Source organism: Ambystoma mexicanum, chromosome 10 (genome assembly GCF_040938575.1).
Source record: "Ambystoma mexicanum isolate Mex_15411 chromosome 10, UKY_AmexF1_1, whole genome shotgun sequence".
In the NCBI taxonomy this organism is placed as follows: domain Eukaryota; kingdom Metazoa; phylum Chordata; class Amphibia; order Caudata; family Ambystomatidae; genus Ambystoma; species Ambystoma mexicanum.
Window position 1 is genome coordinate 1,454,451,595 of NC_090932.1, and position 25,769 is coordinate 1,454,477,363.

Consider the following 25,769-nt stretch of genomic DNA (forward strand, 5'->3'; position numbering starts at 1 on the left):
AGCATAGACATTGTTTTGCAGGTATGGGCATTTTTATTGATTATGTATACACCTTCTCCAACCTCCTCCTTCCAGAACCAAATGCAGGATGGGATATCCTGACTGAAGTAGGACATCCATAGTGGTCTGTAGGGAAGGGTTAAATTATGTTTTTCATGATTAGTAGTTTATGCTGCTCTTTTTCATGGTGTTCAAGAGTGGACAGTGTAAACCATGTGCAGAGCTTAGTCGGTAATAAGCTATGCAGTGTACCCAAGTAAAAAGGAAAGCAAGACGAGTTAGGAACTGTCCCTTATTTGTGACTGGCACCTAGATATTGAACCTTGACTCTGTAGCATGCCTAGTTGTTCCTAGGGACACCACCAGGGCCCTGCTCTGTTTTGAATCTCTACTGTGAACTCTCTTCAGGAACTATTTTCACCCACTCTGTACTTGGAACCCACTGCTGCATGCTCTCTATGTCTTCCACTCCACTCTGTGTCCCCCCACTCTCATCCAGGGCCAGTCATTGCACACTGTCCACTGCCAGAGATACCAGCCTACACCAGAGTGCTTCAGAACATCTCCTCACAAGTACAGCTCTAAAGTAAACCCACTTATCACAGAAGCGGAAAATGCATCCTAGCCCCAAAGACACAAAAGGCTCCAATGGACACAAATGCCTCTATGGTCTCAATACAGAACACCTAGAAACAGTTTTGCAGGTGATCCCAGGGTACTGACCGTCTGCACACATCAGTACAACAGTACAGCTATCTTGCATATTTCGATTTTCTTCCTATCCCCACTAACCTAACCCCTCTCTTTCCGCAAGAGCCCCTAGATCCTATGCAAGCTCCTGGAGCCCAGGAAAATAGCGCAAGCGCATGGTATAAAATCCAGTAGCATAACATAAGATAACACTCATGTATTATATACTCTTAAAAAGCATTCATATCTTCCTTTTAATTGCCTTGAATGTGTAGGATACATTTCATTGACACATACACGTATGCCTCCTACCAGGAATTCTGCATCACATTCTCCAAGTCCCTCCCCACATCTACCCTCTAAACATAGTATAATTAATTTATTTTGTAATTCTTTTGGCCCCTCTCCCCCCAGCCAGAGAAACCAAAAACAATAGACACAGCGTTAGCACCACTCATACCACCCCCACCTCACATCCCACCACTCTTCCTACCAATTACAACACCATCATCACGCAGGCACTCAGCGCAATTGCTCACTCAAATCACACAAACCTGCAGCCAACACCATAAACCTTGGTTCAGCAGCTCTGTCCGCTCTATGAAGCAGGAAACCAAACACCAAAACGAGACCGCCAAAATAACCAATTCCCGGCTACCACAACATCATTCAAACACTGCCGCAAAAAATACAAAATAGCCATACACAATGCCAAACACACCCATTACCTCCAAGATCGCCACTCCACCACCAGTCCTACACAGAAACTATACAACATTGTTAAATCCCTCTCCAAACTGACATCCACATCTTCCACACCCCCATCCACTGCAGTATGTACTCCCTCATGGTCTACTTCAACTCCAAAATACACATCAGGCAAGCCCTATCCTCTGCTCTCCTGCCCCATTGACACAGATACTCTCATCACCCTTACTACCAAAACAAAACCTGCTACTTCCTGGATGATATATGCCCACCTAAAGCCACATCCAATTGCATCACCATCCTTGTTCCCCAATGGCTCAACATCACCAACTTCTGTCTCTCACATGGTACTATCCCCTCTGCACTCAAAACTAAACAAATCTCACCCCTCCGCAAAATAATATCTCTCTGCTCCACACTGCCGAAAAATGACTGCCCCATAACTATCCTGCCATACCTCTCCCGAATCACGGGACACTTCATCATTACCTAACTGCAACAACACATCACCACAAGCAACCTACAACCTACTTGACCCAATCTGACTTTCACAGCATTGAGACTGGTACATTTCACATCCTCGATGACCTGCACAATATCACAGACAAAAGACAACCACAGCCTTCTACTGAAAATCATGTCCCACAGGATGAAAATCTCAGGCACTGTCTTCAACTGGTACGCCTCCTTCCTTACTGACAGAAGACACTTTGTCTCCAGACCCCATTTTAAATCCAACCCCAAACTGGCTATAGACAGGGCCCCACAAGGCTCCTCCCAGTCTCCATTGCTCTTCAACCTATATGTTGAATCCATTGGACAGACCCTTAGAAAACACAACGTCCATTTCCAACAATATGCAAATGACCACAAATATACTCCCAAATCACATCCCCCTCACAGCTCCACATCCTCAAAAGCTGTCTCTACACCATTAACAACTGGATGCCCACCCACTTCCTCAAGCTCAACCCTTTCAAATGGAATACCTCCTTAAGTGCCCCCAGACACAAACCCAAACTCACCCTTTAGTGGGACACCTACTTCTCACTTGAGATGCAGCAAAAATCTGCCTTATTTGGATTGTCAAACCCTCTACTAACTAAGCTCCAAAAGAGCTTATAGTTATTATTTGAAACCACTTGCTCTAACCTTTCCCACTGTTTTACTGTGTGTTCCCTACTCTTAGTTTTCAACGGCTTTCTATAATCAGATTTAAGAGCATATAATTGACCAGAGTTCATGTCTCCACGTTTTGTTGCCTCATTAATACTCCATTTCAGGGTCCTACAGTCTTGATCAAACCAAACTGCACCTGCACAGTTTGACACTCAGGCTGATTCCTACTCGGGAGCAGTTTCCTGCATTAGCCAACAAGTAGCTCTAGTAGTTCTTCATAGCTGTTAACACATGCTACACCATCTAATCAGGAGTCATAGCACTCTAGCAACTTATCTACAACCCCAGGTACCCTCAGAGTCTTCTCCCAGTGATCCTGCCTTATACGCGGTAGGTGGTGGAATGCCCTCCTACCATTTTCCTCCCCTAAAGCAAGGGTCTGTCCAGAAAACTCCATAGCCATAACCAGAGGGAAATGGTCACTGTCCAGGCAGGCTACCACCTCAAATCCGATAATATTTGCAAAGGAATAGCCGTCTACCAAACAGTAGTCTATAACAGACCCCTGTTTGCCCCGACTACAGGTACGCTTTGGGGGGCGATCGCCTTTGCATCTCCCATTTAACTCAACCAAATGGCGGATGCTCTGAGTAGGCAGAGCACAGTCTCCCAGGAGTTAGCTCAGGAAGTCCTTCTACAGATCTTTTCCCTTTGGGGAACCCCTCAAGTGGACCGGTTTGCCTGCAGTATCAATAAAAAATTCAACCTATTCTGGTGTAGGGAATTCCCTCAAAGAGGAGCCCTAGGAGATATGTTCGTGCTGGACTGGGATTTTCCACTCCTGTACGGGTTTCAACCAGTTCCGGTTATTCCTCATGTCATCAGGAGGTTGAGGAAGTTCGGGAACTGCATGATCCCGATTGCTTCGGATTGGGCTAGGAGCCGATGGTACCCAGAACGTATAGACATGTCCATCTACCCTCCATTCTGTCTTCCCCAGAGAGCAGACCTACTCAGAACTCTGAACCTTCATGCCTGATTTCTGAGGGGTTATGATACAGAGATTGGGACCTCCCGGAAGACATGATGGAGGTGTTGCGTTTGGCCAGAAGACCAGCGACACAAGCGTTATATCACTGTCATGTTTTGCAGCTGGTGTAGATCTAAAGATATTGATCCTTTCACTTGCAATACACCTGCAATACTTTCTTTTTGGCTACAACTGGTCCACCAGGTGCTGAGGGTGGCTACTGACAAGGGTTACTTGCCGGTGCTATCCATCTTTAAACACATATCAGGACAAGGCTCTTATTTTAAAATACCCATTTTAATTCAGTACCTCAGGAGACTGTCAGATATTTTCCCACCAGGGTCCTTCATAGTCCCGGGTTGGCATCTGAACTTGGTATTACACATTTTTAGGGGAGCTCCATTTGAACTTCTCAATTCCTGTCCGCTCAGGTTATTAACATTCAAAACAATCTTTTTTATAGCCATCACTTCTGCTTGCAGCGTGAGTGAGCTACAGGCTCTGTCATGTAAACCTCCTTTCACTATATTTTCCAGGGAGATGTTTGTTTTGAGGGTTCATCCCTCAAAAGGAAGCTGCTCAAGACTGTCAATGGCTGGCCTTATCTTCTTAGGTTTGGTGTCCTACGGAGAGAAGAGGTAAGGCCTATCTTTCCAAGCCGCCACTGTGCAACCCAAATGGATAAATCTGGGGGATGTAGGGGCCACACCTGAGCAGTGGATGATGTCCTTACTCTCTTAGCAGAATGTGCAACATAGATGCTTCAGAACAAGAGCAGAACAATGTCAGAATTAAGAACATAGAGGAGCTTAATTGACCCGGGATGCGGTAATGTCCAAGTAGATTGCAGAGAGCACTGCGGGGCAGAGAAGATAGTCCTGGGCACAGCACCCGTAGCAGGAAACAAGGAGGTGGAGCCAATGACTGGAAACTGGGCAGGCAGGAAGAGAGGCAAGGGGTAGGAATGAGAACACAGGGTGCCAAAATGAGTCGGCGGACGAGGAGAGAGGGCAACAAGAATAGCGAGAAGGCATAGGGAAGCGCGAGTCCAGAACAACAAACTGAGCGTAACGCAACACGAAAGCACTTGCAACGCACAGCCTACCTGTTCCGGAGAGTACTTATTTCCAGATCAAGGTTTTCCGGCCCGGAGGCTCACGTGGTAATGTCAGTGTACTCTGTGCACGATTGGGTGCCATCTTAGTATGGGATGTCCTCTTCCACCATTTCCATAGAGATACTCGACTAAAGAGGCTTCAAGGCTGATGGATACTGGTTGTGCGTATTACATCATGCCCCCTTCTATGCCGGTATCCTCCCGACTTCCAAGGGTTGCATAGTGGAACTCTCGACCCAAACGTGGGGCATGAACATTGGTTGTAGGTTCCCATGATCATTCTGCTGCAGAATAAACTTTCTAATCCACCAAATATTCCTCTAAAACATTTCAGTAAGCAAGTGTGGAACACTGGGTGTATGCGTTGCCAGGATGTTGGTAGCTTGAGCTTGTACGCCACTGGATTAATGGGTATTACAACTGGGAATGGCCCTAAATATCTAGCCGAATATTTGCCAGGCTTGAGTTTTCTGGGTAGTCAGTGTAACGCTTACCTCTGGTGCCCTGCAGGAGTGCCAGGTCCGGGTCATTGAAAGCGTGGCCCTCTGAAATGGGATGTGTAGTCCAAGCCACTCCCTCCCCACTGTTCCACTCAGCGGTTGGTGCAATTGGGAGTGGTTTGGTGAGGTTCCCCAGTACTGCTAGGAATAGTTGTAGGACAGCCTTGTTAGGGGTGGACCCCCAGGTCTGGCCGAGCTACTTTAGGGTCCCACTGGAGCGAGTCCGTGGAAGGCCTAACTCCTTCCCTCAGTCCTGATCAAGAACTCCAGGTTCACAAAAGAGGCAAGGCTAACTGCAGTTTATTATAGAAAGCACGCCACAAGGATTACAGGCAAGTTTTTTAGTAAAGTGACGTTGTAATTGGCGTCATCACTGGGAACTGTCCCAAAAATTGGGATAGGCTATTGAGTGGTAGGTCCTCTATAGGGACATATAGAAGGAGTCGGTAATTGTCACATTCTCAGGCCTCAGACACCTGTGAACAATACTTTGTATAATAATGTAGCTGTGCAGTGTAACTATGTGCCAAAAGTATACAATGTGTAGCTCATAGCCATGCCATGTGCGCTCTGGTTCCCAGCGCAGTGCTTTGCCGTGACTGTAACTGTTTGGACCGTGGAACCGGTGGTTGTTCTCAGGCCACGCTCTTGGCAGCTCCTCATCATAGTCTGATCACGTGTCTGTTGACCACAGTTGAGAGTCTAGGATGGCTAATTTATACTGTATTTTGTGAAGATACTCACGGCTCCTGCAGCCGGTGTTACTATAGTTCAGATGCAGGAATGCTGCTTGCAACATTGCGACCTTGGCAGTGGCTTCGCTGTTGTCACCATGGTCTTGCTGTGCAGGCTCCTGTGAGGCTTGTAGTTCCGTCCCTGGGTCGATGGCCTACTCGAGTTGGTGCCATAGTCTGGCTTTTAGCCGTATATGCATTCTAGTCCATCTATGCATTAGCACGATTACGGCTGTCACGTCCCTTGAGTGCTCCTGTCATGCCATAGGTTAGCTGCATGTGGGCGTCAGCAAGCTTAGGCACAGACTCTTCTTGCGTTACTGAGGTGCTGAAGCAGGGCCTAATGACAAAATAATAAACATGCAGTGTGTATATGTCAGAGTTGGGTGCTATTGATCTCTTTCTCCTTGTACCATATTGCATTTTTGGGAAATCTTCCAGTTGCAGATCCTTTTGTGGCACTACTAGAGAGGGCATATTGACGTGTCCAGTGAGCATATCCCTCCCCAGTAGCCATTTTCCCTTGAAATCTTCCCCTAGTTTGAAACATGGCTAGGTACATAAGGCACTGTGCTGCTGCCGCAGGTATCTCTATTGCTACGAAGGTTCTAGAGGCACTCATGGCATATGGAATTGATGAGCAGACATAACCGCTCTCATCAGTTGTGTCCTTCCCAATGTTTCTCGTGTGCTTATACCAAATATTATTAGTTATGTGTGCAGTGTCTGTAAGGTATGTCTCTACACCTTTTATGTCTGCAGGAACATTACGCTTACCCCGCCTTACCTTTGTAGCTGCTTCGCTTGTACCACCTGACACCGTGGCTTGTGCAGCTTGGGTTGGGGGAGTTAGTAGAGGGTACAGCAGAAACATGCAAACCTGAAAGGAACTGCCGGAGGGCAGTTATCAGTAATCCAGTACACAGTAATAATGACACAATGATGAATATCGTTTTTATTACTGTCATATTTGGTTCTTATACTTACACTGTAGGAGATCAGATGAGGCAATGAAGTTGCCAGCCTAAAAATTGCATAAAATGCTTTCTTTTAGTACTTGTAAGTAGGGTTCAAGCACTGCATACTAGGTCATCGTTAATAACCCATGCAAATATCTCTTCCCATATTTTCCATATAGAGCGATGCCTGAGTACGGGCAAAACAGGGTATCCCTCTTGTTCAAGTTGTGGATAGGTTTGCGCTAGATATTCAAGCAATGCATAATAGTATATACGGGGTCGCTGGGGTCTGAAATGTGTGGGTCTTCTTATAGCATTAAAAAAATGATGGCAGAGTCCTTCAGGACTTTCAGTAGAAGGCAACATCTAGGCTATTTCTATACATCAATAATAAACAGTCACAGAGGTCTGCATGTGGCAAAAAGGAGAATGTTAAGACAGTGTTACTCGTATTTGGTGCATCTACGAGCTGTGCGTGCAGTATGACAAGTTAAATCATACGACTACTCAGTCTTCATGTAATGCAAGCACTAGATGCACCATGAACGACCGGCTCGAGGGTGGAAGAAGGGACAGCCGTTATGCAGTTTTTACAGAGCGTCTTAGGACCATGACAAAATTTAGAATGGGTCAATTTGCAACAGGACAGCAGTGTGGGGGGGGGGGGGGGCTAATTTACTTGGGAGTGACGGAGCATAGCATGCCCAGTTGGTTGGGGGGCATCAGTGTATTGGGGCCCTGGGTTTCCTAGTCCAGCATTATTCTTATCAGTTTCTTGGGATGGGGTCAATGGCCTGTAAAGTTTTACATAATAGGCATGGTTCCATGTCACTTTTCCCTGGAGTTTCACTGTCCGATCTGTCACGGTTTCTACAGTATAGGGGTCGGTGCACCGGGGCGCGTTCCACCGCCGAACAAAATTAGGAGAACCCTATCGCCCACTTGTACTGGCATTACTCCCTGCGCATCTGTGTTGCAGGAGCTGTCTCGTGTATCGTCCTCTTGTTTCTTCTTTGTTTGCTGCATTTGATGAGAAATAAAAGAGATGCTAGAAATGAGTGAAGTCACATAGTCGTGCATTTCTTGTCCTAAAATGTCTGCAGTGTTATTGCAATCCCTCAAGGCTCTTGCAGGGGGGTGCTAATGGGAGGTGCATTCTGAGTCTTGTCACCACCTCATGGGGTGTTAAATGGTGGTTGGACCCTGGCTTGTTTCGCAGTTCAAATAGGGCCAGTCGTAAGCAATAAAGCCAGTTTCTTTTTGTGCTCTGTTGTGTCCTTGCTATACATTCTTTCAGAAGGCCGTTGAGACATTCACATCCTTCATTGGCTTGCAGGTGGTACGCACACGCAAATGTATGCTTTATTCCCTAACAGAGTGATAATATGCTGAAACAACTCATTGGCGAAGTGAGGTCTGTTATCAGACCGCGGTACCTCACACACACCCCATGTGGGAAAGACTAATCTCACTAGAAATTTTGCGGCTCGGAAGGCATGGGAGCAATATCCTGCTTCAATGCACAAAGAAAAGAGGCAGACCACCACAATCATGTAGCGGTACCCTTGCCAAACCTGGATCATATCCACATAATCAATGTGGAGGTGTAAGAACGGTCCTAGGAGCCTGGGTATGGTTCCTGTTATTGCTCTTAGGGTGTGGCCCGCCGTAAACATTGGCATGTCAAACAATTGCTAATGAAGTTTGCTACATGGCTATCTGGATCAGGACAAAACCATGATTCTCCAATGCGTGCTGCAATAACCTCTTTCCCGGTGTGTGCAGGATGATGTAGTTGCTGTAATGCTGTTTCTAAAAGTGCGCGTGGCATTACTACTGCCCCAAATTGTTCTGCCACCACAGGGTGTTGGCGGGGAACATTGAACATCCCCTTTTTACCCACAATTCCTTCTCATCTCTGGGCGCTGCTGCCTGCAGCTCCATTATTTGTGTTTCTGGTAGGTGAGTGTATCCAGACTGTATCCATCCTTTAGTAACATCTGTCTCACCCCCACCTTTGTTTTTGCTCCTCCTTCAGATCACACCGTTCCCCAAAATGTGAGGCATGATTTGCTTGATAATCTGCTGCTTCATTTCCCCTTGAAACTGGGTCTTCCCCATTGGTGTGCGTCTGGCATTTTTCCAATGCTATTTTGTCTGTGTATGTGATGACATTTATCAATTCCCCTCGAAAAATGGCAGGCTGTACCAGGCGTCCATCTGCTCTTCGAAATCCCCTTCTGAGCCATCTAACAAGGCCAGAGTGTACTGTGGAAGTGACATAGGCGCTATCCGAATATATTGTTACTCGTTTCCCTACGCTGTTCTTTAGTGCCAATATTAATGCCACTAATTCTGCTGCTTGTGCTGAATACTGTGATGTGAGACGGACACTATTCACTACTTCACTTGTCCAATCTTCTCTGAGTTTTACTACTGCTGCTCCAGTTCTCCTTACTCCATCTGTTTGATCAATTATTGATGACCCGTCAATGTATAGTACTTCTCCCCCGCATCTTCTTCTACCTCTGGTGTCTCAGTAAAGAACTCAATATTGTGTGTGCAGTCATGCGACTAATCCCCTGGCTGTTGGACTTCTGCTCTGAATTGTGCAGGATTAACATTTTTACATCTCACTATTTTTTATTCTGGCCTGAACAGTTATATTTCATACCCTGTTGCTCTTTGGGTTATTAGGGTGCTTTTTGGTTTTTGCAGTATTGCAAAGAGGGCATTCTCTACATAAAGTCTTCTACTGCAAATGCAGCAGCAACTAAATGTTTTTCACATGGAAAATGTCCCTTTATTACTGGGTCTAATTGTGCACTACAATATGCAATTGACTTGTGACCTAAGCTTGTTTTCTGGGTCAGGACCGCCTTCATCACTACGCCATCGGTGAGAGAGAACAGGAAACATTATTTTGTATAGTCTGGGGTTGCTAGCACTGGTGCTGTACTTATGGCCTCTGAGTTCATTGAAAGCATCAGTAATGTCTCTCGTCCAACCCAGTGGTTTAGCGTCTCTCTGTGCTTCTTTTGAGGGCCATTAACAGTGGGCAGGTGTAAGAACTGTAGTCAAATACCCATGCCCGACATTAGTTGCATAGTTCAAGAAAATGCTGCAGTTCTCGTATCGTTATAGGCTAAGGGGTGTTTTTGATCATCTGCACTCTTTTTGGTGCAATATGCCTCCCGTCTTTAGATATTATCTGCCCAATGTACAGGACTTCTTTCAGGCAGAACTGGAGTTTTGCTTTGTCTACCTTGCACCCTTTGTTTGCTAGCACCGTGAGTACATGTACTGAATCCTCCCTACACTCTCTTTCAGTTTCACTACAGATTAGGATGACATCTACATATTGGAGGACAGTGCTGGCTGTTTGAATATTTGCTAGATCCATCTGTATGACTCTGTTGAAGATGGAAGGTGATTCAGAATAGCCTTGTGGTAGCCGGGTATGTTTCCACTTACGGTTACGGTACATGAAACTGGTTAAGTCTTGGGAGTCTGGGTGCAATGGTATTGAAAAGAATGCATTTTTCAGATCGATCACTGTGAAGCAGGTGGCCTCTGCCGGTATCCCACACAGGATTGTGGTTGGGTTTGCTGCCACTGGATATTCGGCCTCTACAATCTCATTAGGGCGGGCGGAGGTCTTCGATAAAACACTATGACCCCCATCTGCCTTCCGCATGTGGTACACTGCAGTGCAACACGGAGACTCTGAGGGTTCAAGAATTCATCTTTCAACAAGTGCATTGATTGTTTCATAGATGCCCTCATCTGTTTCCTTCGTTAGAGGATATTGTTTGGCTCTAGGTAGGATAACGCTGGGTTTCAGCTTGATCTTTACTCCTCCTATGCTTCGTATATAGCCCACGTCATAGGGACTTGTGGTCCATAAGTTGTTGGGCACCCTCGCTAGGTCCTTTTCGATGAATGGGGGCGGTGCCTCCAGCACCACTGCCACACTCTGGGCCACTTCCAGATATCTGATACGTAGCCAGAACCCAATACTCATTTCTAGCATCATTTCTGTCTCATTTATGTCTTCTGCAAATAATTCTTCATCTGTTATGTGGGTTAATCAACATCCTTCTACTGCTGCGATTATTGCCCTCCATGTTCTCCCTTGGTCATCTATTGCATGCATTGTAATCCAATCCTGTTGCACTACAATGCCTTCAATTTCTACAGCTAATGCTGCACCCGCCTCTTTGTCTGCTGGTGTTTCTGGTCTGAAAAGGTACTCACCTGGTGTTTCACTCACCTGTGTCTATGCAGGAGTGATGGACGAGCCTCCCTTGACCCTGAGTCTTCACTTCCCCTGTTTCACCCAGAGGAATACCTGTCAAATACAAAGTGTACGCTCAGACCTGAATTCACTCGATTCCCCTGGGCCCTTCCCTTCTCTTTACTGTGTGCTGTGATGTCCCCCTATGGGCTTACCTTGATCTTAAGTAGGGTGTGCACTCCATCCTGCATTTGCAGGGGCGCGATTCACTCATGTGATTGGTGCCAATGTCTGTAGGCTGAGTTCAGATGCCAAACTCTGTTTCATGCCTTCACAGCGAGGCCGAGGGTTCAAGGCGCCAGTTTCTTCACCGGCTAGAAAGTCCTTCTCACAAGTGAAAATTGCACGTAGAATGTTGAGTGTCCAAAATTGTCCGTATTGTCTTTGTTTGCCGGTATTTTTGTGGGTGAGTAGCGATGTGTGTAGAAGCTAGCTGCTAGTAGGTTTGCGCGGCGCCTTCAATTCGAGCGCGCCTGGTAATGTCTCTCCCTTTCCCTTGCAGGAAAAATTATGTGGTATTAGCGCCTCGAGTCCGGGTTCAGAGCTACTGGAGACTTGGTGGTTTTGCACCGCGTAGAGAGAGAAAGCACAGTGAAATAAGTGTCCACGTTATTGGAGCGAGTGCAAGGAATAATGTCTCTTCTTTCTTACAGGGGTTTGTGCGCTCGTGCATCTAACCTGGATTGCAGCGTCGCGGGAAGATTCGGTGAGTATTCACAGCGTTACTGATGTGCGTGTGTTAACGCTGTTCTTTGTTCTTACAGGTGCCGGTGTAGAAGTCCCCTCTTGACTGGGGATAGCTGCGGCGTGGAATAAGAACCAGGTAAGCTGAATGATCCAGAGCGGGTAAGCAGAAGTAGGATGATCCATAGCAGGTGAGCAGAAGCAGGATGATCAAGAGCAGGTAAGCAGAAACAGGATGATCCAGAGCAGGTAAGCAGATGCTGGCTGATCCAGAGCATGGCAAGTGTGTTGCTGAAACAGCTCACATTAAGCAACACGAAGCACTGGAAGAATTTTGGGTGTGGTTATATAGCCAGCCACACCCAAACACTAGAGAGCTCATGAATCATCATGCACTTCTTGTTTGGCAACAGGAAGTGGTAACCAGGAAGTTGCTGCAAACACTAGGAAGGGATTAAAGGAAGGATTTGCTATGGGTTATTTGTGTGCCTATGCCAGGCCTGCCAAACCTCCACCCAGCTTGCCCCAACTACCTGCCTGATACCCATGACACCTGGCCTTCTCCACACCTTCCCTGCAATCCCCAATAGCCATGCAATGGCCATGTCAGCGCCGTATTGAAACAACTCAGTCTCTGCTGGCTCTCCTCTCGCTTTTGCCACAATATTCCTGAACAAGATGCCTTACTGTGAGCATGTGTATCCCTGGTGTCGAGCATATTATGCCCTTGTCCGTGAATGAAATGATCATATTCAATCTGCTCATTATGTCCCAACCTAGTATGTTAACAGGTGCATGTTTAGAATAGAGTAAGGGTAATGCCAGATCATGTTCCCCGATAGATAAGGAGATGTTATCAGTAATACAATACTAATACGTACTAATACTAATAAGTAATTAATACTAATACAAGAATGGCATGCACATTGAGGGAACCAATATTGCGGCAAGACCACAATTATTTAATTATATGCAGACAACAAGCTCTTATATGTGGTGTACCCACATGACAACTTGCTTCCGATTATAGGGGATAGCAGGAAGTTCGGGGAAGTGCCAGGCCTGCGTATTAATTGAGGGATATCAGATTTTTACCCCCCCCTTACTCCCAAAAATAGACAGAGTCGGGAAGGAAATAGGCTTTATATGGAACAAGTTACTTACCTGTAACTGTTGTTCTCCAGCATGGGTCTAGCATGGATTCACATGCTCATGAATTCCCCGTCGTCAGACTGGGAATCCTCGGTAAAGAAAAATCAGTATCAGTTTCGTTTCTGATCTGTCTTTCGTAGTAGTAACCAATCACTGATCGCTGCGTCATACTGACCACAGCCAATGACGGCCATCTCCCTAAGCCCCGCCTCTGGCAGCCATCTTCAGATTTGGTAGCACGTGAAGTGGTAGTATGACCAAGTGAAGAGCCGCAGAGGGGTAGGCGGGAGGGTTCGCATGTGAATCTATGCCAGACCCATGCTGGAGAACAACAGTTACAGGTAAGTAACTTGTTCCTTCTCCAGCATGGGGTCTGGCATGGATTCACATGCTCATGAATAAAAGAATACATAGCAGTACACACATGTACAACCACGGGAGGTGGCAAAGGCTCAACATTAAGCATTACATCCAAAACTCAACATTAAGCAATTCTTACCTCCTCACCAGGCTCACCTTAGGCAAACAGGTTGCGCAGCACTGCTTGGCAGACCCTGGACTCCTCCCTGGAATCCCGATCGACGCAGTAGAATTTCGTGAAGGTGTGCGTCGACCTCCACGTAGCAGCCCTGCAGATGTCCAGCAAGGGCACACAAGATAGGAACGCCGTGGTAGCTGCGATCGCTCTGGTGGAATGGGCTCTCGGACGGCCAGGCAGTGGTCGGTTTGCCAACCGATGACAGTACATGATACAGCCGGAGAGCCATCTGGAAATGGAAGCCTTCGAGAGAGCCTTCCCCTGATTGACAGGTCCAAAGTTCACAAAAAGTTGTGACGTCTTCCGAAAACTCTTCGTGCGGTCCACGTAGAACTTCAGCGCTCTAGCCACATCCAGCGAGTGCAAAGTCCTTTCAGCCGGTGACGAAGGCGACGGGAAGAAAACAGGCAACACCAAGGGTTCATTGAGGTGGAAGTCCGACGGCACCTTGGGCATGAAGGAGGGGTGCGTCCTGAGCACTACCCTTGTGTCGTGAAAAGTCAAATACGGGGGCTTGCAGGAAAGGGCCTGGATCTCACCCACCCGTCGTGCAGAGGTGATAGCCACAAGAAACGCTGTTTTCCACGACAAGAACTTCAACGGAGCTGAGTGCAGAGGCTCGAACGGAGGTCCCATGAGCTTGGTCAGCACCACGTTGAGCTCCCACGACGGGGCTGGGGCCTTCACCGGCGGGAACGATCTGAACAGTCCCTTCATGAATTCTTTCACCAGACGATGAGACCACAAAGACGTCCGTCCCATGGTTCTGGTGTATCGGGAGATCGCAGCAAGATGAATCTTGATGGAAGCGTGTGCCAGTCCTGCCCTGGCCAGCGTCAGCAGGTACTGCAGAACTTGAGGAGCCGTAATCCGTAGAGGGTTAATCTTCTGTGCATGGCACCAGACAGAGAACCTCTTCCATTTGTGTCCGTAGCATTTAAGAGTTGAGGACGCCCTGGCCTTTGCAAGAACCTCTCTGCAGTCGGCCGGTATGTCGTAACCTCCAAATTCTAACGCTGCAGGAGCCAGGCCTGCAAGTTCAGCGACTTTGGGTCGTGATGGAGGATGGCGCCTCCTTCTCTGGAGAGAAGATCCGCGTCCACTGGCAGCTTGATTGACGGGGACGCTGACAAGCCCAGATGGTCCGGGAACCATATCTGCCTCGGCCACGCAGGTGCGACGAGGATCATCCTGCACCATGACCTCTTGAGCTGGTTGATGAGCCGGATCAGCAGCGGCAATGGAGGGAACGCATATAGGAACAGGCCCTCCCAGGGGAACGAGGAAGCATCGCCCATGCTCCTCGGCTGGGGAAACCTGCTGGCGAACCTCCGGCACTTGGAGTTTGTCGTCGTCGCGAACAGATCGATCTGGGGTGTGCCCCACCGTCGGAAGAGGCGGTCCACTAGATCCTGTCGTAGTTCCCACTCGTGGCACGAGCGCAGCTCTCTGCTGAGCGAGTCGGCGATGGTGTTTTTTATCCCTGCCAGATGGAACGGCACCAGAAACATCCCTTGGGCGACGGCCCAATGCCACAGATCCTGAGCCTCCTTGGACAGGGCTGGGGATCTGGTACCGCCCTGCTTCCTGATGTAGAACATGGTGGTGGTGTTGTCAGTGAAGATCCTCACCACCTTGCCCTTGAGGGACGGAAGAAAGGACCTGAGGGCCCAAAACACTGCACAGTTCCAGGATGTTGATATGGAGGGACTTCTCCGTCGGCAGCCAAAGGCCCCTCGCGTGCAGATTTTTGGTGTGTGCTCCCCACCCTTCCAGGGAGGCATCCGTGGTCACTGTTTTATGATGGCCCGGGGTCTGGAAGTCCATGCCCACCGTCAGATGCGCGCGGGTGCCCCACCACCGGATCGCTCGTCGGAAGCTCTCGTCGAGTGTGATCCTGTCCTCGAAGCTGCCCGTCGTCTGGATCCAGCGAGCGTCCAGGAACTCCTGTAACGGGCGCATCCGAAGCCTGCACAGGCGGATGAGATAAATGCAAGAAGACATCATTCCGAGGTGGGACTTGATGGACCTCACCCTGGCCGTGTCCGCAACAAGCACCCGCTGCACCTTGCCCAAGATGGCCCTCGTCCTTTCCTCTGACAAAGAGGCCAGACGCGCCACTGTGTCGAGCTTCGCTCCCAGAAACAGGGCGTCTTGAGCGGGCACCAGGTGGGACTTGGCGTAGTTTATGGAGAATCCCAGGTCCGTGAGTAGTTGGACGGTCCTCGCTGTGTGCTCCGCGGCGAGCTCCTTTGTCTTTGCTCGGATGAGCCAGTCGTCCAGGTAGGGGTAGGCGTGGATCCCCTCCAGGCGCAGCCGCACCGCCACCGGTGCGAGGCACTTGGTGAACACCCTGGGTGCCGACCTCAATCCGAAGGGAAGGGCTCTGAACTGGTAGTGACGCCCTTGGACCACGAATCTGAGAAACTTTCTGTGTCCCTTTCGGATGGGGATATGGAAGTAGGCATCCTCCAAATCCAACGACGACAGGAAATCGCCCTCCTCCAGTTGACCCAGGACGTGCAGGAGGGTAACCATCCGGAACTTCTGCGCCTTGATGAATTTGTTCAGTCGTCGTAGGTCCAGGATGGGACGCCATCCTCCCGTCTTCTTCTTCACGAGGAAGTATCTTGAGTAAACTCCGGAGCCCCGAAGCCTCTTTGGGACAAGCTCGATGGCGCCTTTCTTGAGCATCGCCTTTAAGAGAAGTTGAGGGATGTGATGTTCCTTCCTGGCCACGGGGGGGGACGCGCGGGCACTTCTTTAGAAACTCGAGCGCGTGACCCTGGGCCAGGGCGTCCAGCACCCAACGGTCGGTGGAGATGGACTCCCACACGCTGATGAAGTTCGCCAGCTGGCCTCCCACCGGGGTGCTTCGTGGGGGCCCGACCCCATGGCCGGTTCAGTCCTGCTTCGACAAGGCTTTGCCGCCTTGCCCTCCTTGGCGACGACGGCAGGGTCCGCCCGACTTGCCTCGTCCCCTGTAGGCTTCTTGCGACGACGAACGGGCCGCTTGACGATAGGTGGAAAATCCGCCGCCGGAACCTTTGGAGGCACCCTGCTTGCCTCCGCCGCTCCAAAAGGGGGGCCGTCGTTGCTGGAGAACACCAAGAGCCCGGGCCGTCTCCATGTCCGTCTTGATGGCTTGTAGGGAATCGTCCACTGTTTTCCCAAACAGGTTGTTCCCGTCGAACGGCATGTCCAAGACTCTCGTCTGCACGTCCTGACGGAAGTCAGTTGCCTTGAGCCATCCACGCCGTCTAAGGCACACGTCGTTGCCCAACTGGCGAAATCCAGTGTCAGCGATGTCCGTCGCTATCGTAATGGCGTGGTCCGACGCCACTTCTCCTTCCTTCAAGATCTCTAGGGCCTCCGCCCTCTTGTCGTCTGGTAAGAAGTCCAGCAGGAGGGCGATTTTGTACCACAATTCTCTGTCGTAGAGGGCTACGATAGCCAAGGCGTTGGCAGCCTTAATCGTCGTCGCTGCCGATGAGATGACTCTGCGTCCCATCGTGTCCAATTTCTTTCCCTCGCCGTCTGGCGGGGAGGTTGACGTAGAGGCTGAGGCCCCCCCTGCTTTCTTCCTGGCCGCCACGTAGACGACCGAGTCTGGGGTCAGCTGTGCCCGAAGGCACAAGGGGGCCGTGTCCGGGACCCGGTACTTCTTCTCATACCGGTCCCTTCTCGCAGGCGTTGGTGTGGATGGGTTCTTGAGGAGGGCGAGACCCTCAACCCAGATATCGTCCAGTAGAGGTACAGCGAGGACCGTCTTCCTCTTGGTCTTGCGCCGTTGATAAAGGAAACCTTCCTTCTTCTTCTCTTCCGGGCAGAGCTGGAAAAGCTTGGATGCCCTGGCGATCATGGCATGAAACGATCCAATCTCGTCGGGCGGGGAAGCACGGGGAGGAGGTGACGATGGGAGATCCTCGTCGTAAACCTTGTCGTCTGTGCCCGTCGCGGCCGTGTCAGCCCCCGTATCATCCCCACGGGTCGTGAACAGGGAGGAGGGCTGAGCAGGGCGCGATGGTTGAAAAGGAGGTGGAGGATGAATCCTTCTTCTCTTAGGAGGGGGGCTTCTAGAAGGGCCTGGCTCCGGGTCCCCTGTCAGGAGAGGTTCCTCCGTTGGTGGTAACGGCAATCTCGTCCTTATCTCCGAGCATAAGGACTGTATAGCCAACAAAATGGCCGCCGAGTTGTCTTGCGGCACTGGTTGAGGGGAGTCCGACGGGCGGTCAGGAGCCCCGTCGGCACCCTCAACGTTCTCGTCGTCTCCTACGTCGGGGTCCCTCCCGACGGGCTGGTCTTCTTCCACGCCAACGCCGTGGCTTAAGACTTCGATTAGCTCCTCCTCAGAGGTTGAGGCCGAATCCACGATGATCTCCTGCCCCCCCTTTTTCTTCTCTGTCTGAGGTTTCACGGGGGTCCTGTCGATGGGCATCAAAGAGGACTCCCTCCACGGTGGCAGGGAGACTCTGGGCCCCGAGGTCGCCACCACTGGTGTAGCCTCCACAGGCTGAGCCAGGGCCCCCGCGACTGTCTCGATAAAGGCCTTGGCCGGGTGAATTAAGGCTTTCACCACCTTAAGTGCGCTCACCGCCTTCTCCTTGGGGGGGAGGGTCACCGCCTCGCTCCCCCTCCGATGGGGCCTTCGAGCTCGACCGGGGTCTCTCCAGGAGCTTCGCCGGGTGCTCGGCCTTCCTCTTACCCGAGCCAGAGCGTTGGCTCGTGGGTGATGGCGCCGGGGAGGATGCGCCCTGCCTGGCGCCCGTAGAGCCCGACCGTTCGGAGCTCTCGGTGCCAGCGGACTCGCGGTGCTTGGCCTTCTGTTGGACCCCCGTCGCCGGGGCGCCCTCAAAGGTCTTAGAAGACCGCTCGGGCTTCTTCTTCTTCTTCTCGCCTGACAGGCTCTTCCCTTCCAGCCAGTTGGCAAGACGCAGATGGCAGTCCTTCATGGTCCGCTCCGACATATTGCCGCAAAACGCACAGTCCTTCTCCACGCGCGTCTTGTCCTCATGCAGGCAGTAGAGGCAAAGGGAGTGTTCGTCCTCCTTAAAGACATTCTGAAGCTGGCATCCAGGGCAGACCCTGAACAGCTTTCTGGGCGTCGAGCTTCCCTTCTCCTGGGCCATGATCGAGATGGGCCTGAGAAACTTCTGGAGTCCTCCAAAAGCGTGGCTCGATGAAATCTTCACCCTTGAGGGGCGTAGAAGAATCCGGCACGGGTCCCTGTTGATCGGATAAAGAAACGGTGGAGCTTGAGGCTCTTTTGACCGAAAAAGAGAACATTTTCCCAAGAAAAAGCGCGAAAAAAGCACTAAAGCTCGAGAGCAATAGCACGAGGATCCCAACACTTGAACGTGCGGTAAAAATCTTAAGATGGCTGCCAGAGGCGGGGCTTAGGGAGATGGCAGTCATTGGCTGTGGTCAGTATGACGCAGAGATAAGTTATTGGTTACTACTACGAAAGACAGATCAGAAACAAAACTGATACTGATTTTTCTTTACCGAGGATTCCCAGCCTGACGACGGGGAGTTCATGAGCATGTGAATCCATGCCAGACCCCATGCTGGAGAAGGCAGATTACTAAAACCAAGTATCTACTATTCAGGGTGTCGACTGATGTTCAGGGTCTTCTGGAAGAAAATGATATTAAACTATTGATGGAGCTGGATCGTGGGTAGAGAGATGGTTACAGATGCCCATATTCCTGATGGGGAGAATTGCACTAGTTAAAATTATTATTCTGCCCAAATTATATGTGTACCAGAATGTCTCAGTCATCCCAAAAGTGGGGGACCTCGGAAGAGTCAAGAGTATGATCAAAGCGCCCAGGATAGCCTATAAAACTCGAACGTTGCCTTAGGAACAGGGGGTACTTGCGATCCCGGACATGAAGCAGTACAATTGGACAGGCTCAACACTCAAGAAAAGTTTACTGTGTGGTGGTTTGTCGATAACTGAACATCCACATCTTGCCACAGAGACGAACGCATGCATCCCTAGGACACTTGGCTCTGCGATTTGGGGAAAACGTAACCTCCCGAGAAGGATAAAAACATGGGCAAACATACGCAAAGAGCTCTTCAAAGGGTGGTCGAGAACCTGGGGGGACGATACCCTACTCGCTGAGGCCACCTTAGTATAATACACCAGGCTTGCTGATTAAATTTGATAAGCAGGGTCAAATACATATTAGTAGACTAGGAATCACTATGATGGAGTCCTTTTTCCAGATGGAGTCTTATCCCATTAAGCAGCCCTCTAGTGCGCTTTTGTTCTAACTGTGGCCCTGAAAAGCTATCTGGTGGGGTTCCCTGCCGAACCCAAAAAGGTTGGGATAATACAGGCAATAGTGATCCACACTCCCAGCTATATGATGTGATGCAGAGGACAAAGGCACAGGTGCTAAAGTGGCTAAGGCCAAATAGAGCTGGAAAGCCCTATAACTGTTAAAGAATGGATGTGGGCATATGAGCAGACAGAACCAGCTCATTTTCTGCAGGCCCATTTGTTCAAGGCCCAGTTGTTCCTTTTTTGTTAACACATTTCACTGCAAATGAAGATGGGGGTTGGGTATAGGTATACATTAAGGTGTGGGGGGGATTTGTGGCACGTCTCCCCCTGCATTTTCCAGCAGTGAAATGTGTTAAAAAAATACTTGCACAAACAGGTCTCGAGCAAATTGCTGTGAGGAAACATCAAATAACCGAGCAGACAAATAACATTTCTCTCAATCAAGGTCACGGGTTGCTACATTACATAGGTCCTCATTACGAGTTGGGCTTTATTCCGGCAGTAAATCTGCTGGAATACCATTCAACTGAATTACTGTTACCGCTGGATTACAAGTGGCAGTGGTGGTATAAATCCCCATTTTTGATGAGTCCGATTTCATGGCCAAGGTAGACCACTTTACTGTGACCAATTTGACATTTGCTAGCCTTTATGGTCCGATGGGCCTGTTGAAGAGCCTGCAAAACATATCCTAGGTGGTGAGGATGCTCTTCCCAAGTGTGGCTGAACACTGCAATGTCATCCAAGTATGCCATGCAGAAGTCCTCCATCCCATTCATAACTTGATTCACCATCTTCTGAAATGTAGCAGGTTCATTTTTTAACCCAAAAGGCATAACGTTAAACTGGCAGAGGCCTCCTACGACAGAAAATGCAGTTTCCTCCTTGTTCTGTCTGTCAATGCTATTTGCCAATAGCCTGAGGTCAGGTCACATGTACTGAGGAACTGGGCTGAACCAAGTTTGTTCACCAGCTCATCTGTCCTGGGTAAAGGATGGGCATCAGCTGTGGTGACTACATTAGGAGCTCTATTGTCCACACAGAATCTCAACTCTTCGGATCCTACCTTTGGCACTAACACAACTGGCTAGCCCATGTACTAGTAGATGGCTCTATTACCCCAAAATCAAGCATCTTCTTCACCTCCTCCTTTATGTGGGGTCTGATATTCTGTAAACCCTGCTTTTCACAGGGAGACTGTCACCAGTGAGAATAGCATGCTTTCCCCAAGGGGTCAAGCCTGGTGTCAGTGATAACAGGGAGGCAAACTGATTCAACAGAGCCTTGCACTCCTCCTGTTGTTGCAGTTAGATCTGAAGAGAGGTTCACTCCAATTGTCTCATATGAAGGTTGTCCCCTGAGGAGATTAGGGAGAGGCTCACTCTCCTCCTCCTCCTCTTGATCAGAAGCTAGAAGCAAAGCTCCTAGTTCTGGTCTGGAAACATAAGCTTTCAGACGGTTAGTGTGATAGACCCTACGGGTCTCCTTGGGTTGCCCAAGTCCACTAAATAATTGACCTCTCCAAGTGTGCCCACAACCTTGAAGGGTCCAATCCATTTGTCCTGTAAGGCCCTCTGCCTTGTAGGTACCACAACTAGAACAAGCTGGTCTGGAGTAAACTCCACCATGTTAGCATTCTGATCATGCCAATGTTTGACCAGAGCCTGGCCTGCGTTCAAGTTATCAGAAGCTTCTGTCATCATGAGTTGAATCCTCTTCCTGAGGCACAGCACATAGTCAGTGACTCTCACTGGCTTGAGGGAAGGAGCACTCTCCAACCCTTCCTTGATCAGGGCCAAAGGGCCTCTAACCGGATGACCATAGAGCAGTTCAAAGGGGCTGAACCCAACCCCTGCTTGAGGGACTTCTCTATAAGCAAAGAGAAGGTATGGCAGTAGAAGGTCCCACTTTCTTCAAATGGGTTCCTCTAAAGCACCTTTCATGCTCTTCATAGTTCTATTAAACCTCTCCACCAACCCATTGGTTTGGGGATAGTAGGCTGTTGAGAATTTGTAGGTCACTCCACAGTTTTACCACATGGTTTGCTTGTAGGACATAAAATGTGACCCCCCTGTCAGTGTAACGCTTACCTCTGGTGCCCTGCAGGAGTGCCAGGTCTGGGTCGTTGGAAGCGTGGCCTTCTGCAATGGAATGTGTAGTCCAATCCACTCCCTCCCCACTGTTCCACTCAATGGCTATTGCCCAGCGGTCAGTGCAATTGGGAGTAGTTTCTTGAGGTTCTCCAGTACTGCTAGGAATAGTTGTGGGACAGCATTGTTAGCGTTGACCCCCAGGTCTGGCCGAGCTGCTTTAGGGGCCTGCTGGAGCGAGTCAGTGGAAGCCCTAACTCCTTCCCTCAGTCCTGATCAAGAACTCCAGGTTCACAAAAGAGGCAAGGCTAACTGCGGTTTATTATAGAAAACATGCCACAAGGATTACAGGCACGTTTTGTAGTAAAGTGACGTTGTAATTGGCATCACTGGGAACTGTCTCAAAAATTGGGATAGGCTATTGAGTGGTAGGTCCTCTATAGGGACATATAGAAGGAGTCGGTAATTGTCACATTCTCAGGCCTCAGACACCTGTGAACAATACTTTGTATAATAATGTAGCTGTGCAGTGTAACAATGTGTCAACAGTATACAATGTGTAGCTCCTAGCCATGCCATGTGCGCTCTGGTTCCGAGCGCAGTGCTTTACCGTGACTGTAAGTGTTTTGTTGCAGTTATTGTCTGGACCGTGGAACAGGTGGTTGTTCTTAGGCCACACTCTTGGCAGCTCCTCATCATAGTCTGATCACGTGTCTGTAGATCATAGTTGAGAGTCTAGGATGGCTAATATATACTGTATTTTGTGAAGAAACTCACGGCTCCTGCAGCCAGTGTTACTATAGTTCAGGAGCAGGAATGCTGCTTGCAAAATTGCGACCTTGACAGTGGCTTTGCTATTGTCACCATGGTCTTGCTGTGCAGGCTCCTGTGAGGCTTGTAGTTCCGTCCCTGGGCCGATGGCCTACTTTAGTTGGTGCCATAGTCTGGCTTTTATCCGTAAATGCATTCTCGTCTAGGCATTAGTGCGATTAGGTCTGCCAGGTCCCTTGAGTGCTCCTGTATTGCCATAGATTAGTTGCATGTGGGCATCAGCAAGCTTATGCACAAACTCTTCTTGCATTACTGCGGTGCTGAAGCAGGGCCTAAGGACAGAATAATAAACATGCAGTGTGTATATGTCAGAGTTGGGTGCTATTGATCTCTTTCTCCTCGTACCATATTGCATTTTTGGGAACTCTACCAGTTGCAGATCCTTTTGTGGCACTACTAGAGAGGGCATATTGATGTGTGCCAGTGAGCATATCCCTCCCCAATTTGTCGTCAACTTGTCATATGCCTTTGTTCCACAAGCTCAATAATGGGCCATTAAAATAATCGTGCCTACCCCTATTTCGGGTATTGTCTGTATTGATTTACATCCAACGTTTTCTCCTACTTCATCTTCACCATTGTTCTGGAAGCAGAGAGCTGGTGTCAGAGAAATGCCTCATTGTCCACCCAGGTCACTAATTTGGTGCTCTTATCCCAGTCTTGAGGCATTTGTCATTTTCTTCTTGCACCTTGTATACTGCAGCTTTTGTGAGGGTCACTGCTTTGCTTCCTACCACTCCATCAACCCATCCTTCAGTTGTGTATACTTGTCCATAGATCAATATTTGTGTTCTTTCCCAGCATCCTGGTTCTCCTCCAATCTCTCTTGTTCTCCATTTGCACGGTAAATAATTCAGGGTGGTTGTTTTTGTTTCTCCTTTCTCTGGTCCTTCTATAATATATTGCAGGCTTTCAGCTAATTGCCAGTAATTATTCATCATGGGCAGTGTCTTTATATAATTGTCTTCAGACAGGAAGGTTGCTTTGGACATCCATCTTAAAGCAGCCCTTGTCCCTTGAAATCTTCCCCTAGTTTGAAACATGGCTAGGTACATAAGGCACTGTGCTGCTGCTGCAGGTATCTCTGTTGCTACAAAGGTTCTAGATGCACTCATGGCATATGGAATTGATGAGCAGACATAACAGCTCTCATCAGTTGTGTCCTTCCCAATGTTTCTCATGTGCTTATACCAAATATTATTAGTTATGTGTGCAGTGTCTGCAAGATATGTCTCTAACCCTTTTATGTCTGCAGCAACATTACGCTTACCCCGCCTTACCTTTGTAGCTGCTTCGCTTGTACCACTCGACACCATGGGTTGTGCAGCTTGGGTTGGGGAGTTAGTAGAGGGTACAGCAGAAACATGCAAACCTGAAAGGAACTGCCAGAGGGTAGTTATCAGTAATCCAGTACACAGTAATAATGACACAATGATGAATATCATTTTTATTACTGTCATATTTGGTTCTTATACTTACACCATAGCTGAAACAGACGAGGTGATAAAGTTGCCAGCCTAGCCTAAAAATTGCATAAAATGCGTTCTGTTAGTACTTGTAAGTAGGGTTCAAGCACTGCGTACTAGGTCATCATTAATAGCCCAAGCAAACATCTCTTCCCATATTTACCTTATAGAGCGATATCCGAGTACGGGCAAAAAAGGGTATCCCTCTTGTTCAAGTTGTGGATAGGTTTGCGCTAGATATTCAAGCAATGCATAATAGTATAGACGGGGTGGCCGGGGTCTGAAATATGTGGGTCTTCTTATAGCATGGACAAATTGATGGGAGAGTGCTTCAGGACTTTCAGTAGAAGGCAACATCTAAGCTATTTCTATACATCAACAATAAACAGTCGCAGAGCCCTGCATGTGCGAAAAAGGAGAATGTTAGGACAGTGTCACTCATATTTGGTGTATCTACTAGCTGTGGGTGCGGTATGGCAAGTTAAATCATACAACTACTCTATTATTTCATGTAATACAAGCACTAGATGCACCATGAAGGACCAGCTCCGGGGTGGGAGAAGGGACAGCCGTTATGCAGTATTTACAGAGCGTCTTAGGACCAAGACATTATTTAGGATGGGTCAATTTGCACCAGGACAGCAGTGGGTGGGGGGGGCTCATTTACTTGGGAGCATCGGAGCATAGCATGCCCAGTTGGTTGGGGGGCATCAGTGTATTGGGGCTCTGGGTTTCCTAGTCCAGCATTATTCTTATCAGTTTCTTGGGATGGGGTCAATGGCCTTCAAGGTTTTACATCATGGGCGTGGCTCCATGTCGCTTTTCCCTGGAGTTTCATTGTCCGGTCTGTGACAGCTTCTACAGTATAGGGGCTGGTGCACCGGGGCGCATTCAACAGCTGAACGAAATTCCTTAGGAGAACCCTATCGACCACTTGTACTGGCGTTTCTCCCAGCGCCTCTGTCTTGCAGGAGCGGTCTCGTGTATCGTCCTCTTGTTTCTTCTTTATTTGCTACCATTTGATTAGAAATTAAAGAGATGCTAGAAACGAGTGAAGTCACGTAGTCATGCATTTCTTGTCCTAAAATGTCTGCAGTTATTGCAATCCTTCAAGGCTCTTGCAGGGGGTGCTAATGGGAGGTGCATTCTGCGTCTTGTCACCACCTCATGGGGCGTTAAATGATGGTCAGACCCTGGCTTATTTTGCAGTTCAAATAGGGCCAGTGGTAAGCAATAAAGCCAGTTTCCTTTTGTGCTCTGTTGTGTCCTTGCTATATATTCTTTCAGAAGGACGTTGAGACATTCACATATCACACTGGCTTGCGGGTGGTACGCACATGCAAATGTATGCTTTATCCCTAGTAGGGGGGTAATATGCTGAAACAACTCATTGGCGAAGTGAGGTCCGTTATCAGACCGCAGTACCTCACACACACCCCATCTGGGAAAGATTTCTCTCACTAGAAATGTTGCTGCTCATTGGGCATTGGAACATGGTCCTGCTTCTATGAACCGAGAGAAGGGGCTGAGACACGAAAGGTAGAAGAAGATGCACTTGA